At 41.7% G+C, this 16,172-nt stretch overlaps 1 pseudogene; it reads left to right on the top strand.

Moving 5' to 3' along the window:
* The first annotated feature begins 13,060 nt into the window (after nt 1–13,060).
* LOC147420328 (uncharacterized) lies at nt 13,061–13,592 on the top strand (annotated as a pseudogene).
* The last annotated feature ends 2,580 nt before the right edge of the window (nt 13,593–16,172 follow it).

Below are 16,172 nucleotides of genomic sequence, written 5' to 3' on the forward strand. Positions count from 1 at the left end.
CAACACAAACAGGTGTTTCTTGTCCATTAGCATTGCCCTTATCTTTTTTGCATCCATGTTTGTCTGCTTTGATTGTGATTGGTAGCATACTATTCAGCGCATTGGCTTAGTATCCAACATTTAATTCAATGTAGTGTTTTGTCATAATCACTTGTTTAGGTGTAAAAATCAAGCAGTCCGACTAAGCTAGTTTGACCAAGCTAGGTATTAGAAATCTTCTCTTAATACCATGGGGAATGCCTTCCTAATAAGCAATGGTTACTTAGGTTCTTAATCCGATTTAGGCAGCATTGTATGAAATGTACTAGGGCTTTCTAGTGGGCTTAACCCTATTGACCTTTAGCTTAAGTATTATAAAGGGAGTTTACTAATGTGATGAGCCTGGGGAATGTAACAATGTTATATGACCTCCCAAAGTTACAAATTTAAATGCTGAAAATGAACAAGCAAAAAATCAAAGTGCCACAATGTAAAATTTTAAGCTGGAAGAGAAATCTCAGCTTGATTTGGTACTTCACTCACATGTATTGCCTATGGTACTAGAGCCCTAGAGGTTCCCAGTGTGGGCGCTTTTCCTTGAAAAGCAAAAAACCCAAGGCATACAAAATAAGCACACACATCATAATTGAATCACTGTGAAAAGACCTTGGGGGGTCAAAGAAAAAGTAATCAGCCAGGCGATGATTTCATGAGAAATTCCTTTTATGGTAGCTTAACTACAAGGTTTTCTAGATATAGCCTCTAGTCAGCCCTTGAACATGAATACTTGGCTCTCGCGATTAAACAACTTAATTGACCACTGAAAATTAAGAAGCTTACCCATGGTATTAATATTCGATCTCTAGTGCTTTTCGACCGTCAAATTAGTGACCCCAGACTTGTTTAATTTTTTACCTTTACATCTGTTTATGCATTTGATTACATTGCAATTTAATGTTCATTGCTAACAAATTGTTTGAAATTCTTTTTCCAATCAATGTGTCTACCTAAAACTGCATATGCTTTTTAAGAGAATGCAATTACTGTGCCAATGTTGTTTGATTTTGCAGTGACTGAAGAAGGCTAAGGACATTCATCTCAAATGCTCTTCCACCTCGACGAACCAGCTTCAACTCAATAGCTTCCGAGGACGGAATCTACATCAGGAAGGGGGGCATGTTAACCCTCACGGCTCACGGACACCCCATCACCTACGATGGACGCGTATTATGTATTTGGTAGAGTCAAGTACCGGGCTTGTCGGACCAATAGGGAAAGGTAGAGTGATCTCCGATGAGAGGCGCACTTTAACTTGGACATTCAAGGGATTAGTTGGTTAAGCATGGGCGCCCAAGTGTGAATGGGGTGAGCTCCTATAAAAGCCAACTAAACCTAATTTTTACTCATTCTCTCATTTGTGCAATTGAAGAGTGCTCTTGCTCCATCTCCATCTTCTTCTTCTTCACCTCCTTGTGTGTGTGTGTGAGAGAGAGAGAGAGAGAGAGAGAGAGGGAGAGTGTGTGTGCGATCGAGCATTGCGAAGGCACGACGGCGGCGAAGCGGTTGAGCACGGCACGACTGCAGCTTCTTCTTCATCGCGGCGAGGAATCCACCACGAAGGCGAGCGTAGAGCGGTGAGTGACACACCCTTTGTTTTCTTGAGCTTGCTAGTTTAGGCTTGTTGTGTGCTTGGAGCCGTTTGTGGCTCGCATACGGTGTATTGGCAAGTCCCTTGCTTCGACAGTGCGGCAAGGAGCGCACATAGATGAGTATGCTATTGATCCCGATTTTAGAGATGTGATTTCAGTGCTTGCATTAGGGAAGAAAGAAGAACCATTTACCTTACAAGATGGTTATCTTCTCTATGGCAATAGACTATGCGTTACTAACTCACTACGTGAGAAGGTAATGTATGAATCTCATGCTCCACCTTATGCGGGGCATAGAGGGATTCAGTCTACCTTAAAGGGAATTGAAACATATTTCTATTGGCCTACCATGAAAGTGAACATACAAGAGTATGTTTCTAAATGTGTGGTATGCCAAAAGACAAAATTTGATAGAGGGAAGCAACTTGGATTGCTTCAACCCTTGCCAATCCCTAATTCACCATGGGAGAGCATATCCATGGATTTTATCTTTGGATTGCCTAAGTCTATCCATGGGAACACAGGAATATGGACAATAGTAGACAGGTTCAGTAAACAAGCTCATTTTATACCTGTCAAAAAGACTATCAATGCCCATCAAATGGAAACCCTCTTCATTGCACAAATTTTCAAGTACCATGGCTTGCCAATGTCCATAGTGCTGGATAGAGATCATAGAATGACCAGTAATTTCTGGAAGGGTCTCTTTGAGAATTTAGGGACAAGGCTAAACCTCTCTTCGGCCTATCATCCACAAACGGATGGCCAAAGTGAAATAGCTAACCTAACCATTCTCGATGTACTAAAAGCCTATGTAACGGAAGTAGATCAAAGATCCCAATGGGAGAAGTACTTACCCTTATTGGAGTATGCTTACAATAACACTGTACATACTTCCACGGGAAAAGCACCTTTCGAGGTAATTGAGGGAAGATCAAAAAGTCCCTTGCTACTTAAAGTACATGGGAAGATCTTTGTTGTAGATGAGTATAGCCGAGACCTACAAGAATCTTTCCAAAAGATTAAGGATGCTATCTCTATCTCATGGCAAAGGCAAAAGGCTGTTGCTGACAAGCACAGAAGAGCCCAAGCCGTTAACACTAGGTTGGTAATGGGACACTTTTATGTCCTGGGACACTTTTATGTCCTGTTAAGTGACCATTTTCCTTGAATTATATCAAGAGCTTCAAAATGGATTTTGAGGTTCTATCTATCTAGAAATTTGTCTCATGAGCTGAAAAAAACTTGACATTTTTTTGGAAAATAAATACCATCTTTAACCTTGTCGTTGCACAACATTTCACAACCTAAACTGTGTGAAAAAACGGGTCCTGTTTTTGGCTTTTTTAGACTTTTTGCAACTATACCACTCTAGAATTCATGTTTGTGAGGTCTATAATGATAAAGAACTATCTTTAGTAGTCCTCAACATGTCTTGATACTTCTAGGGATAAATAAATGTTAAAGTTGTAAGTTATGACCAAATTACAAAAATTGTCAAATTTTGTTTTTTAGCCAATTTTAGCTCTTTTATGATTTTTTTGGTGGCTTTCATGATATCCAAATGCAGTTTTGATTTTCTATGTCGCATATTGTAACATAAAGCTAATATTCCCTGAGTTTTGGGCCACCTAATACCCTATTTTGCATAGTACACAACGATGGTTGATTTTTTCAATTATAGAAGAAAACGAAACATTCTAGTATATCAGGTATAGCTTTTTCAATATTCCTAGTTTCTTGTGACAACTATATGCATTTTGTAGGTAGTAACCATATCTAGTCATAAGGATCAAATTTGGCTAGATATTGAATAGTTTCTATGGGATTCTACAACTCATAATGCTGAACCCAGTTTTTTCATGTTTGCTGTATTTAGCACTTCATCTTTGTCCCCAAGATTCCCCTTGGTAAGAGATTTATTATTCTTTTGACATGCTCCATGGATCCTTATGAACCTAAAGGACAATAGGGAACTAAGAAAACATGTATATATATTATTTGTATTGAGCGTAGCTTAGAAACTTTGATGATAGTTTTGCACATTGGTAAAAATTCAACTTTTTTGTACCTATTTCTTTTGGCAAAACAAAAAATAGTGAGTGAGAAGCACTCATATGTTCTGATCACCAACCCATTGAAGTTAACTAGGGAATTTATCTCAAGTCCTACAAAAATCCCTAATCTTATTTTTATGCAACAAAACATAAGAAATGATTCTTTTGATGAAATGTACTGGTCCATCAACTTTGGAGGCTTGGTGTGACCAAAAGATGAGAAATTTTACAAGTTTCTTATTTTTTCCATGTGTAGTAGGCCTTGAACTATAACCTCATGAAAGGATTTAATAAAATGAGTGGATCTACTATGGTTTTGCAGGTTTTTTTCAAAACCCTGAAAGGACACTTTTATGTCCTGTTAGGTTACCAACCTAGTGTTAAAGAAAATGATTGGGTCTTGTTAAAGTTTTCCAAGCCTCGATTAAGGTACACGACCGGCAAGAATCCTACGGGCCACCAAAAGTACTATGCTAAACTAGCAAAAAGGTACTATGGTCCCTTTCAGATTCTTAGGCCAATCAATGAGATGGCCTATCAACTCAAGTTGCCCAATCATTGGCTCATACACAATGCTTTTCATGTGAGCCTATTAAAGCCTTACAAAGGAGAGCCACCTCAAGAACCAACTATTGAAGACCCACCGGAGATCGAGGACCAAGAGGAGGTGCTGCAGCCCGAGTCCATTCTGCGACATGAAGACAAGGTACTAAGAGGCGGTAAGATTATACGATGATATCTTATTAAGTTTAAGAATTATCCTTTTGAATATGCTAGATGGATGCAAGGCATACAATTAAAGGATAACCTAAACCTTGTCAATGCTTACAATGCTTCCCAAGAGTAAGCAAATGTACAAAATATTAAAAATGAACAAAGTTTTTGTCTTATAAGACTCTCTTTTTCTTTATTGTGCACAAAAAAGAAGTAGTATGCATGCTGATCAAGTTTGCGGAGACGACGTCTCCCAAACACCAAGTAGAGCTTGTCACTCTACTATGGAAGACTGATAGGACTAATGTGCAGACATGCTTGCGGCAACCTCAGGCTCTCAAGTGCCAAATGGACTAGTCATCCATTGTGGAATGATGTCGTAGGGTAACATAGGGATCCTCTACCCGCTAAGAAAAGCACTCATGAATATGCTTTATGTTCTCTATACCATAGTCGAGGACGACTATGATTTCAAGAAAGATGTAATGTCATAATAATCAATATCTAATTCTCCTAAATGATTTTCTCATATTAAACTGATCATTTAATGTGGGGAAGTGCCAGGGGAGAAAAGGATAGAATATTGGTTAAGCTAGCAGACCGGCCACAGTAGGGATCCAAAGGAGGGAAAATAGGGATCCAAAGGGGGGGCCATCTGCAAAAGAGCCATGTGCAAAAATGGGCTAAAAAGAACCTAAGGTTCAGCCCATTAAGACTTCCAAAATGCTAAGGTTCCAAAATTCAAAGGTTGTGTCCAAAGGGTTACAGCTTAGGGGGAATTGGATGCTTTGTGTGCTCTCCAAAGTCAATGCATATCCCTACATGGAAGGGGGGTAGCCCTTCTTCTAGGGGATGAGAGAGAAAGTCACACACACACACACACAAGCTCCCTTTACACAAAGGGAATGAAAGACACATGTCAGCTCCCTAGGCCAGATGCCCACAAGGTGTGCCCAGTTTCTATTGGATGACCCTTGAAGTGGACCAATGAGAATTAAGCTAGAATAAATCTAGTTTAATTAATTTAAAAACATTTAATAAAATAAACCAATGAGAATTAAGTCGCCTAGAAGACTATTGGGCAGTCTCCCAAGGGGTCCAATGAGCATTCAGGAGCCCAATGGCTTGCCTGATTCCTATTGGCCAGGAGGCAAAGGGGTCCAATGAGAGTTTAGTTTAATTATTTAATTACCTAAAGCTCTCACAAAAGGGGAAAGGGGGACACATGTCAAAAGGCTATCACTTATGCTGCTTAATGGTGATATGCTTGACTTGGGGAGGGCCAATGAGGCTGGAGCTAGAGCAAATAGCAAGGGGGCTCGCCCAAGAGAGAGAGGGGGATGATTTTTGCAAGGAATTATCACACACACACTCACACAAGCTCATGTGTGAAGAAAGAGAAGACTATCTCTTCCCAAGCTTTAATGGAGAACTCATCACCTACTCCAAGCTTGTTAGATAGAAGCCTACATCAACACTCTCTTGGCATGTGGATGCAAATCCAACCAAGAGCCAAGCTTCAATGCATGCTCATCTCCTCTACCAAGCTAATTACTAAGCTAATCTATGTTAATATGAGTGATTATGTGAGGATATGTACATCTTTCTCGTAAGATACTCCTTCTTCCTCTCAATCTACTCTCATACCCTGCTAGCTCTCACCATCTTCGAAGGTGTGTGAGGTCTTGGGTCTGAGAACGGGGATAATTCAAGTTGTGTTTGCTAAGTGTTTGCTTAGTGCATGAAGCTCTCATCTTCATTGCACTAGCTAGTCTTGAAGGAACACAAAGAATTGTATTGTACAATGTCTCTCTTGATGGGAGAAACCATAATACAAAGCCTTTTGGAGGGGGGACCGGCTCCATGCAAATCCGGTCCTCAACTTTTGTCATTAGCTTAATTTCTCTCTCTTTTGAAAGTATTGTCGATGCTATATAACTAGGTGTTATTATTTTTGTTGCTCTCTCCACCCAAGCACTCTTGTAATTCTCATTAGGAATCTATTCTAATGAAATGCCCACTATGTTCATGCTCATTTCTGCTACACACAAGTTATTAGGCCATTAAATGTTAGAATAGTACTGACCATGGAAGGAGGGATTGTGAAAGTTTCAAAGATGCATTGATAAAGGAGCTTGTTTTCTTTAAAGATGGCAAAATTCACTTAAGTGAAACAGGTAAGCTCTTGGGTACAAACTTTGGCAAAGGTGGAATGAAGAAGCTAGTGGAGGACATGGCTACTAGCCATGCTATCTGAATGGTTGAGGCAGCTGCCTATGGGCTGCAGGTGGAGCCTATAAAGAAAAAAAGAGTCAAGATGGGAGAAGAAGCATCTAATGGGATTGGAGAACTGTGGCCATGGGCACTAGAGTCTACTGTGAAAGGTAAAATGACTAAAGAAGTTTTTCATGAAGTTGGAGACGGCATTCGGCTAGAAACAGGTTGGAACACCCCTGTTGACTCTTTGTCAGTGCATGCATACATTTCCAAATGTCAAGCCAATGAGGCCGTGTGAAACAAAAACGTAGGTCTGAGAATGGGGATGCACGGCCTTCAAAACAGGCGACGAGGAGTGGAGACAAAAATGACGCAGTGCCTCCTAGATCACCTTCCCCACAACAGATGCCTGTCCCTGAAGTGCCTATGCAAGAAGCCTCTAAAGAAAAGAAGAAGTATGCAACAAAATCCAAAGAAAAGGGTCCAACCTACAAGCTCCAATCTGACATAGAGGCGGCAACAGACCTCAAAAAGGTTTTGGAAGAGAGGATTTTGAACAGTAAGGTGGAATTTACGTTGGGTGAGGTCCTTGGAATAGGAAAAAAGGAGTTCCATGAAGAGATAATTGATATCATCAAGAGGAAGTGGCAGTCTCTTACTGAATCTATCCATTTACAAGGTGAAGAAGAGAATTTAAATACACAAGGAGTACAGGTCTATGGTGAGCAAGGTAATCAAACTATTGTTGGATGCTACAAGTCTAGGGGAGGAGTAGAACAGGTTCACTTCTTGGATGATGAAGATGAAGTCTAGACCACTCACAAGAGTTACTACTTGAAGAGTCACTGGGCAAGAGCAACTACTGAGACCCTAGTGAAAGTGGGATACTTAGAAGAGCTTTCATACATTGCATTGATAATCATGGATCAAAAATTAATCTTATGTCAAAGAGTTTATATCAAAAAGGAAAATGGCCAATTGATATAAATCATGGATGGATGATCCGTGCAGCAAACAACTCATCAGGAGAGTTGTATGGAGCTTGTCCAAATGTAAAGGTGACTATAGGGGATGTGAAAGATTACCAGAATTTCTTTGTACAAGAGATGTCTACATACCCTCTTATCCTTGGGCATCCATACATCACTGCTTTTCTTGCATGGAAACCAAGGTAATGGACGATGGGTTAACTTATGCTAGGATAAAAGAGCAGGGATGGGAAGCATGCAGTACAATCACTTACTATTTGTGTGGACCATGAAAGGAACCGTGAAAGTCTTAGAGAGCAACCCTTGCCAAAGACAAACAAATAATTCAAGGACTACACGGATATAAGGGGTTTTGGCCATGGTACCATGCACCATTGTAGAGCGGGATTGCAGTGGTACAAGAAGAGAAAAGTTATCGCATGATGTATATGCAAAGGAGATATTTTCTACAGGTTTTGTAGGATTAACAGACTATAGATCTATTGCTTTTACAAAGTGTGAGGACTTAAAGTGGGGTGAACGACTACATGTAAATAGTGTACAAAGAGGTTTGAAGATGAATGGTTTTCTAGAAGATGATGAATGCATTGCAAGTGTATTTGATGAGTGTTCGTTTGTGGGTACTATGCAAAACTTGGAGTCTTTAGTGGATTGCAATTTTCATATGATGGGAAGTGAGGTTGTGAAAGTTTGCTCAAAAGAAATGTATAAAGTCATTGAGGATTTCAAAAATGCTAGAGGTGTTGATGTACGAGTGGAGACTAAGTATAAGTCTGTGGCAAAGAAAGTGAAACCATTGGCATTACCTCTACCAAAAAATTGCAAAAATAAAATGGAACAAGCTGCTTTGCAGCCTAGCCTTCGTGACCCAAGAAAGATTGGACACAAGTTCACACAGGAATCTTTAAAGGAGTTAAAGGTTGGTTGCGAGAATAGTTTGACAAAATCTGAAAAGATATGCTTTGAAGAAATGTTTGCCATACAGGGAAAAGCTTTTGCATTTGAGACTCATGAGATAGGGTGTGTTGATCCATCCATTGTTGCTCCTATGGTGATCTTCACTATCCCTCATGTACCTTGGAGCTTGAGGCCTATTCCAGTTCCAAAGGCTCATTTGCCAAAACTCATTGATCTGCTTAATGAAAAGAATAAGATGGGTATTTTGGAGCCTTCTTGTGCTCCATATTCAAACAAGTGGTTCACAGTTCCAAAGAAAAATGGTTCTTTACGCTTTATTCAGGATATGCAACCTGTAAATAAGGTGACAATCAGAAATGTGGTTATAGGGCCAGTTGTAGATGAATTTGCAGAGGCATTTGCAGGAAGGGCAATATATTCTATGGGAGATTTGTACTTAGGGTATGATCAGTTTCAACTAGCAATGAAGAGCATGGACCTCACTACCATGAGGATACCTTTGGGCCTGGTAAGGATGTGCACCTTACCTTAGGGAGAAACTAATTCAGTTGCACATATGATGAATGGTATGAACAAAGTCCTACGTGACCTCATACCTCAAACTACAATGCCTTTCCTTGATGCCGTGCCAATTGAAGGATGTGATGTAGGTGATATAAATGTGGCTCTGGACTCGAGGGGGTGTCGCAAGTATGTAGCAAACCATATCATGATTGTGATAAGATCTTGTCAAGGTTGGAAGAAGTGAACCTTACCTTGTCTGGCCAAAAGTCAGTGTTTGGTGTGAATGTAGTTCTTATTGTAGGACATATTTGTGGGCCATATGGTAGAAGGCCTTGTCTTGCAAAGATTGATGTAATTCAAAGAATGAAAGAGAAATGCATAAATTTCACTCAGGTTCAAAGGTTCTTGGGTGCATGCGTGTTTTATGTTATCTGGATTCCGCATTATGCACATGTGGCACAGCCTTTGTATCAACTTTTGAGAAAGAACCAAAAGTTTCAATGGGAAGAAATGCATACACATGCCATGAGGAAATTAAATAAGTTGTTGTTTATGTCACCAACTTTGAGAAAAGTAAACTATGATTGTGGAAGACATGTGATTATGACAGTAGATACTAGCCCCAGGAATTGGATGGGCGATTGGCCAAGATGATGAAGATGGTAAGCGATATGTAGTGAGATTTGGAGCAAAAGTATTAAGTGCTCGTCAACGTAATTATCCACAAGTGAAAAGGGAATTATGGGGAGCAGTTACAACCCTGAAACATGATAAAGAGTATTTGTAGGTGCAAATGTAGTAGTGGAGACTGATTGTCTACCTCTTCTTGGAATGATCACAAGCTGCTCAACTCCTGACATTGCTATGTTGAGATGGATTGCCTACATAAAGTCCTTAAATCCAGAGTTTTAGAATATTGTAAGAAAAGATAATCCGGTTGCGGATATGATTTCAAGAGCAAGGTATGAAAATGAAGAAGCCATCGTTGTCGAGGGCGATGATGTAGGCACAAGGTTCTACAATATTTCTCATGCCAAGGGTGATCATATTTGCCTATCAAATGCACTCGAGTCATTTACAGAGGACCTATATCAAGGTGACTGGTTTCTCATTGGACGTTAGTTGAGGACTTTGACAAGGCAAGAAGGGTGGACAGATCAAGAGTTTAAAAGAATACGCAGAAAAGCCTATGGATAATTTTTGAAAGACGGATAATCTCTTTCACCTGCTACCCCAATCAGCCTCTTGTGTAGTCTTCCTTGGCCTATAAGCCACATCGTGCATAAACTTCCGCTGCTACCTGCCCTCCCATGAACTTCCTAGCTACACCATCCCTTTGCCATGCGTCTGCTTGCTTGTACACACCTGCCCATGTCACCTTCTAGAGTCGACACACTTTGATTGCCCACCCCCCTGTTGAGCATTTATGCTCAACCACATAAAAGCTTTATTTCACTATAAACTGCAAAACCTGGCACACCCTATGAGAAAACTCCAACCATATGTACATAGTTTTATTGTATCCTAATGCCAAACTTTCAAGTGGGTTGCCCCACCCCCTGCAGCACATAGCTTCCACCTGGATCAAACACCTGGCTCTGTTCACTTTCATCCCTCTGCAACAGCCTCTAATAGTGCCCTACCCAAGCACGTAGCCATCCATGCACACAAAAGGCCCATAGCGCTTTAGCACCTCTTCGAACATCATATTGCCTCATCAACATATATGTTTATGCAAATAGATTACTCGAACCAACCGAAAGAACTAGTTCTGCAACCACATCATCAGTAGGAACCAACACTTCTGACCCTCCCTCCCAGCCATGTAAAGTAGAGCTCCTCTCAAGGGAACCCCATATCTGACTGATAACATACTGCACAGTTGCACTTACAAGCATACCCTTTAACCATGGGTTGCATACCTCTTTTGAAAGCTTGGACACATCCTGGGAATCTCCTCCATATGTCATAGAACACATCTCTCACACTGGCTTCATACTCTCTTGCACCTCCTCTTCGAACTCACTTACACTCTCATCAAGCCCTTCATCATCGATTGGCCCTTCAAGGTCGCTCAACACTTCCTTTTGTCCAGCTTCAGTCTCCTGCTCTTCAATCACCTCTTCTACTACTGCATCGTGCTCCTCTAGGGAAAATAGAAACTCTTTCTCTACTGCATCCATCTCAGGTTCCTCCATAGACATGGCTGCTTTATCACCCTTGGCAAAAGTCTGCACATGTTGCACCACCATGGCACATTCCACCGCAACTTTCATCATCACAGCCATTAGCATGGCACCACATACCACCTTCACCTACATTCCATCATCTGTAGGTCTAGACCGCATCTTTTGGCTTTCATCAGCTACCTCGGTTTGCTCTGTTCCTTGCGCTTATTGCACATGTGCTATTACCATATCATCTAACATATAAGAGGGCAGCTTTACCTTTACCAGTTTGGGTTCATCAGATTTCGTCTCTTCATCATAGGATGTGGAATCATCCACTCTATCTTCCTCGCTTGTTTCCCAGCAAATCGAGCTTGTATCATCATCGGCATCGGCATCATATACCGACTCTGTGTCAGCATCTGCATCCACTGGCTGCTCCACAAAATCTTGACCATCTTCACCCCTTTGCAAACTTTCTTCACCAGCTTCTGAACCCTCGGTATCTGCACCTCGATTGCATTCTGCTACCATTTCATGCAAACTTTCAACAAGACCATGCTTTACCTCTTCAATCCGTACTGGAACCTCCACATCCGCTACAACTTTTGCACCTTGGTTCACCTCGACATGAAGCTTCTCCTCGTTGACAAGCTCTTCCACCCCATGGCACATGCACATAGCACACTAGAAACCTCCAAGGAACATAACCAATAGTAGGTCTTACCTCCATAGGCCTCGCATTTTGCACATCTAGAATCACCTTTGGTTGGACCCAAGAGCACTCCGCTACCTCCGCAACATGCATATAATCTGTTGGCTTTAGCATACCCACCTCCATCTTCCGCTTCACCTTTCTGCTCTTTATCTTTGCCAAATAGACCATGTCTTCATAGGTATTGGCACCATCTTCGACCTTTTCTCTAATCCTCGGATGCAAGCACTCTAACAGCTTTGACAACTTCAAAGATTGATTGCTTTTGACCCCAGTAGCAATCTCTAACTGTTTCCAACACGCTTCAAACTGCTCAATGAAAATAGAAAAATCTTTACTTACATCTTGGCGTACCGCCTTCAGCTTTGCACCGGCTTTTTCCGCCGTAATCACCTCTCAAAATCGCTCCAAAAACTGACTCTGCAACCTTTGCCATGATTCTCGATCTCACTACTCTTTAAGCCATTGAACCACACCTTGGCTTTACCTCGCATCAATAGCGGCACCATATGTACCCTTTTTGAATCCGTCGACATATGCATCGACAGCAACCATAATTCGAAATCTGCCAACCAATCCTCGGGATCTTCGACGCCCGTAAATATGGGGCCAAAACCTGGCTCCACCATCTTTGTCAGCTTCAACCTCGACCATTAAACATCCCGACCATCCGCCAACCGCTTCGTTGGCAAAAAAACACCACTTTCAACTGCAAATTGGAGCATCAGACATCTCCTCAGTGGAGGCACCTGAAGATGGAGAGGGGGATTAGGGAACACACCCAGCACACAAACTACTTGCCTCTCTCTAGCCGAGGGATTCCACAACACCCCTAACCTCTCAAAAAACACCTTCAAATTGGCTAATTTGCACTATCAACTCCACTTTAGCATACAAAGCAACTACCTCACTCCTTGCACAAGAACACCCACGACACAAATGCACCCACACAGCTTAACTCACCCGTTCCGACTTACAAAACACTCCTAATCTGCCTTCTTGATAGCACCCTTCAAGCTCCAGGCAAACCCTCTGCAAGCAATGGCCAATACACGAAGAGCGAGATAAGAGGAGGGGGATGGGGAGAAGCAACACACAAGATTGGGCAAAACGGTTGGTATTATCGCATAGAGGGTAGTACAATTAATGTATGTATCTTCAATGGAAGTCTTGGCATCACACAAGCTTCAAGATCTCCCTTACTCACACAGGCAAAAAATCCCTTAAATTTTCTCATTTACAACCTTTTATAGGGGTACCTCTAAGAGGCCCAAAAAAAACAAAAAAGGGTGAGTTTCTCTTGCCGTGGCCTTCTCTTAGAGCTTCTTTTAGTATTTTATTGCATTGCTAACACTTGGTCAGGTTTGCTTTTGGAAACATTTACATGGTGTGCACACTTGCCCTTTGCACCTTCCACCTTGGCCGGCCGGATCTCCCTCCTTCTGATCTTGCATCTGGCTTTGTCCACTTGGCCCTCAACTTGGTCGGCTTTAGCTTGGCTTTATACCATTTGGATGCCTCCGGATTCTCTCTCTCACTCTCTACTGTGGGGCTCATCCCTTACCTGAGGGGGGGAGGCAATAAGGATATCTCTATTGCCCTCTCCCTTTTCCTCTCAAAAATTTGGTGCCCCAAGGGCTGCGGGACCACCCCCAACTTTCTGCTTGCCAACTGGCCCTTGATGGTCCAACTGCAAAGCTGTCAAACCTGGCAAAAAATTCATAGCACCAACTCCGCTTTCCCCAAGCTTTGATCCACCTCATGACCCTCTTAACCCTCAGACCGAGGCTGCCAAAACACGATCAACTCATCTGCAATCACCTTCGAGCAAAGACTCCTAGTTTCCGACCGCCATATCTTCTCGCTCTAGACTCCGTTTGGCATGCAGTCACTTCCTGCTAGCTCCATATGGTGTACACCTTGCTCTAGAGCTTCATCGAGGCTCAAAAGATTCCAGATGGCACGTACTCCAATGCGGTCTAGTGGGCTCAGACCCGGCCCCTGAAAAAATTTCAAATGACCATATCTTGCAAACCGTGGCTCCCGAAAAGACGGGTAGGCTCCATGAATTGAGCTCTACATATCTGTACCTTAAGTTCCACTTGGAATACCTGTCTTCAGCTGCCCTGTCCGGCAAGAATCTGCAAACCACTGAAACTTCAACCTTCAATAACTTGGGCTCCATAGCTCGGTTTGATGAACCTGCTCCTTTAGCACTCCAAGCTCTTCATTTCTGGACCCCAAGGCTGCACTTTTCATCTCTTTCACCTACTACCCCTATTAGACTCTTGTGTAGTCTTCCTTGGCCTATAAGCGGCATCGTGCATACACTTGCGCTGCTACCTGCCCTCCCATGAACTTCCTAGCTACACCATCCCTTTGCCATGCGTCTGCTTGCTTGTACACACCTGCCCATGTCACCTTCTAGAGTCGAAACACTTTGGATGTACCAACGTGTATAATGTGAAACTAAATTAACTACCTCACTCTCAATGCTTTTGCTATGTGGGACCAAATGCTACTATGTACATAGTGTGATATATGCGAGAATAGATGTCACGGTTGCAGCTCTGTATATACCTTGTTGGGATAGTGAGGCTCTTGACGTGGTACTATGGCATGCTTTTTCACACAAATATATGCCTATTTTTCTTTATAAATGTACAAATTTCAAGTGTATAGAAGTGGCACGCTCGTTTTGCCTAGAAAGTTCAATGCGGGCGATCTCGGCCAAAAATAGCAGGTTTCATGCGCGGAGGGAAGAGATGCATCCAAAGTGCTTGGCAAGTGGTAAAATGAGGTTCAAGATTAAATTTAATCCCAATGGGATTTTTCCACAATTTTAGGGATTTTTTCCAGCTCGTTTGGGCTTTTTACAGGTAAAATAGGGTATTTTTGGGCTAAAAATGACAAAAAAATGGCCATAAGATGGTAAAAAAAGACCCAAAATTGGTAAAAGATGGCTCAAAATGCCACATCACTCTTGCTGATGTGACTATGAGAAGGGAGGGAGCATTTTAGAACATCAATATCAGCACTACGAGCTCCTCTGTGAAGGGTTACAAAGCCTGCACCTAATGTGTGCTAGTGCAGTCCCATGTTGTTCCAACCCTGTATTTGAGGCTGTGAAGCCACCAATTAGGGTTTCCCCTCTTCAAATAACCACTTGGAAATGAATAATGAAGTTCTGAAGCTTCCATGAAATGTCTATGACGGAGAATTGAAGCGTTTGTGTAGGGTTTTTATCAGGGCGAAAGAGCACTGCAACTGTGTAATTAGCAGTGAGGCTACACCAAATCATCACATACACAAGAGTTTTGAGTTGATCTTGGTTATTTTTCAAAGAGGAGTTGGCTGGAGTTTTGTTCTTTTTTAGTGTGTTTTTGGCTTAAAAACATCTACGCCTTGCTTGATTTTGTTGCGAACTCTCACAGTCAGAGGCCTGGCACTTTCCTAGCCGCACTCCACACTTCTTGATACCATGGAAATGATACCTAGATGGTCGGAAAACATTGCACGTCATTAACGAAAATATCTCAAGTGGATTCACAAATACCACTTCCTATCACAACCGGATTAATCAAGCAATTGGCTATGTATCAATTATTATCTGGAAGGCTATACAAAAGAAATCGGGACGGAGTATTGCTTTTATGGATTAATCCTGAAGAAAAAAACAGTACCTAAGTCAAGCACATGCTACCATAGTAGGACTTCACTTTGCGGAAGACCAAACTATGCAACAAATCTTGAAACTTGGAGTATTTTGGCCGACTATGAGGAGAGATGTTAGATAGTTTGAAAAGGATTGCCCTCAATGTCAAAAACAAACACCCATTCCTCATGTAACATTGTTTCAAATGTCACTTGTTCCTAAGTGGAGTAATTATCTCGTTACTTACTTATCGAGCTGAACATTTCTTGCGGATATGAGTAAACGCCATCAAAGAGTTTTTGAAACTGAAGCAAGAAACTATGCTCTTATTGGAAACCAATTGTATCGGAGAGGTAAAGATCAACATTTGCGTCTTTGTGCAAATGAAAACGAATATATTCCGATTATAGAACAATCACATGGTGGATTAGCTGGAGGTCACTTTTCTAGTGAGACCACCGCAAGAGCAATAGTGATGGCAAACATATGGTGGCCAACACTTTCTGCAGATGCTAAAGAATATGTTAAAAGGTGTGATGCTTGTCAACGAGCTAAAATGCCAACACGAGTAGATAGCATGCCCTTAAGACCAATGATGGGGGCTAGA

Source organism: Adiantum capillus-veneris, chromosome 28 (genome assembly GCF_014529385.1).
Source record: "Adiantum capillus-veneris isolate H3 chromosome 28, ASM1452938v2, whole genome shotgun sequence".
Taxonomy (NCBI): Eukaryota; Viridiplantae; Streptophyta; class Polypodiopsida; order Polypodiales; family Pteridaceae; genus Adiantum; species Adiantum capillus-veneris.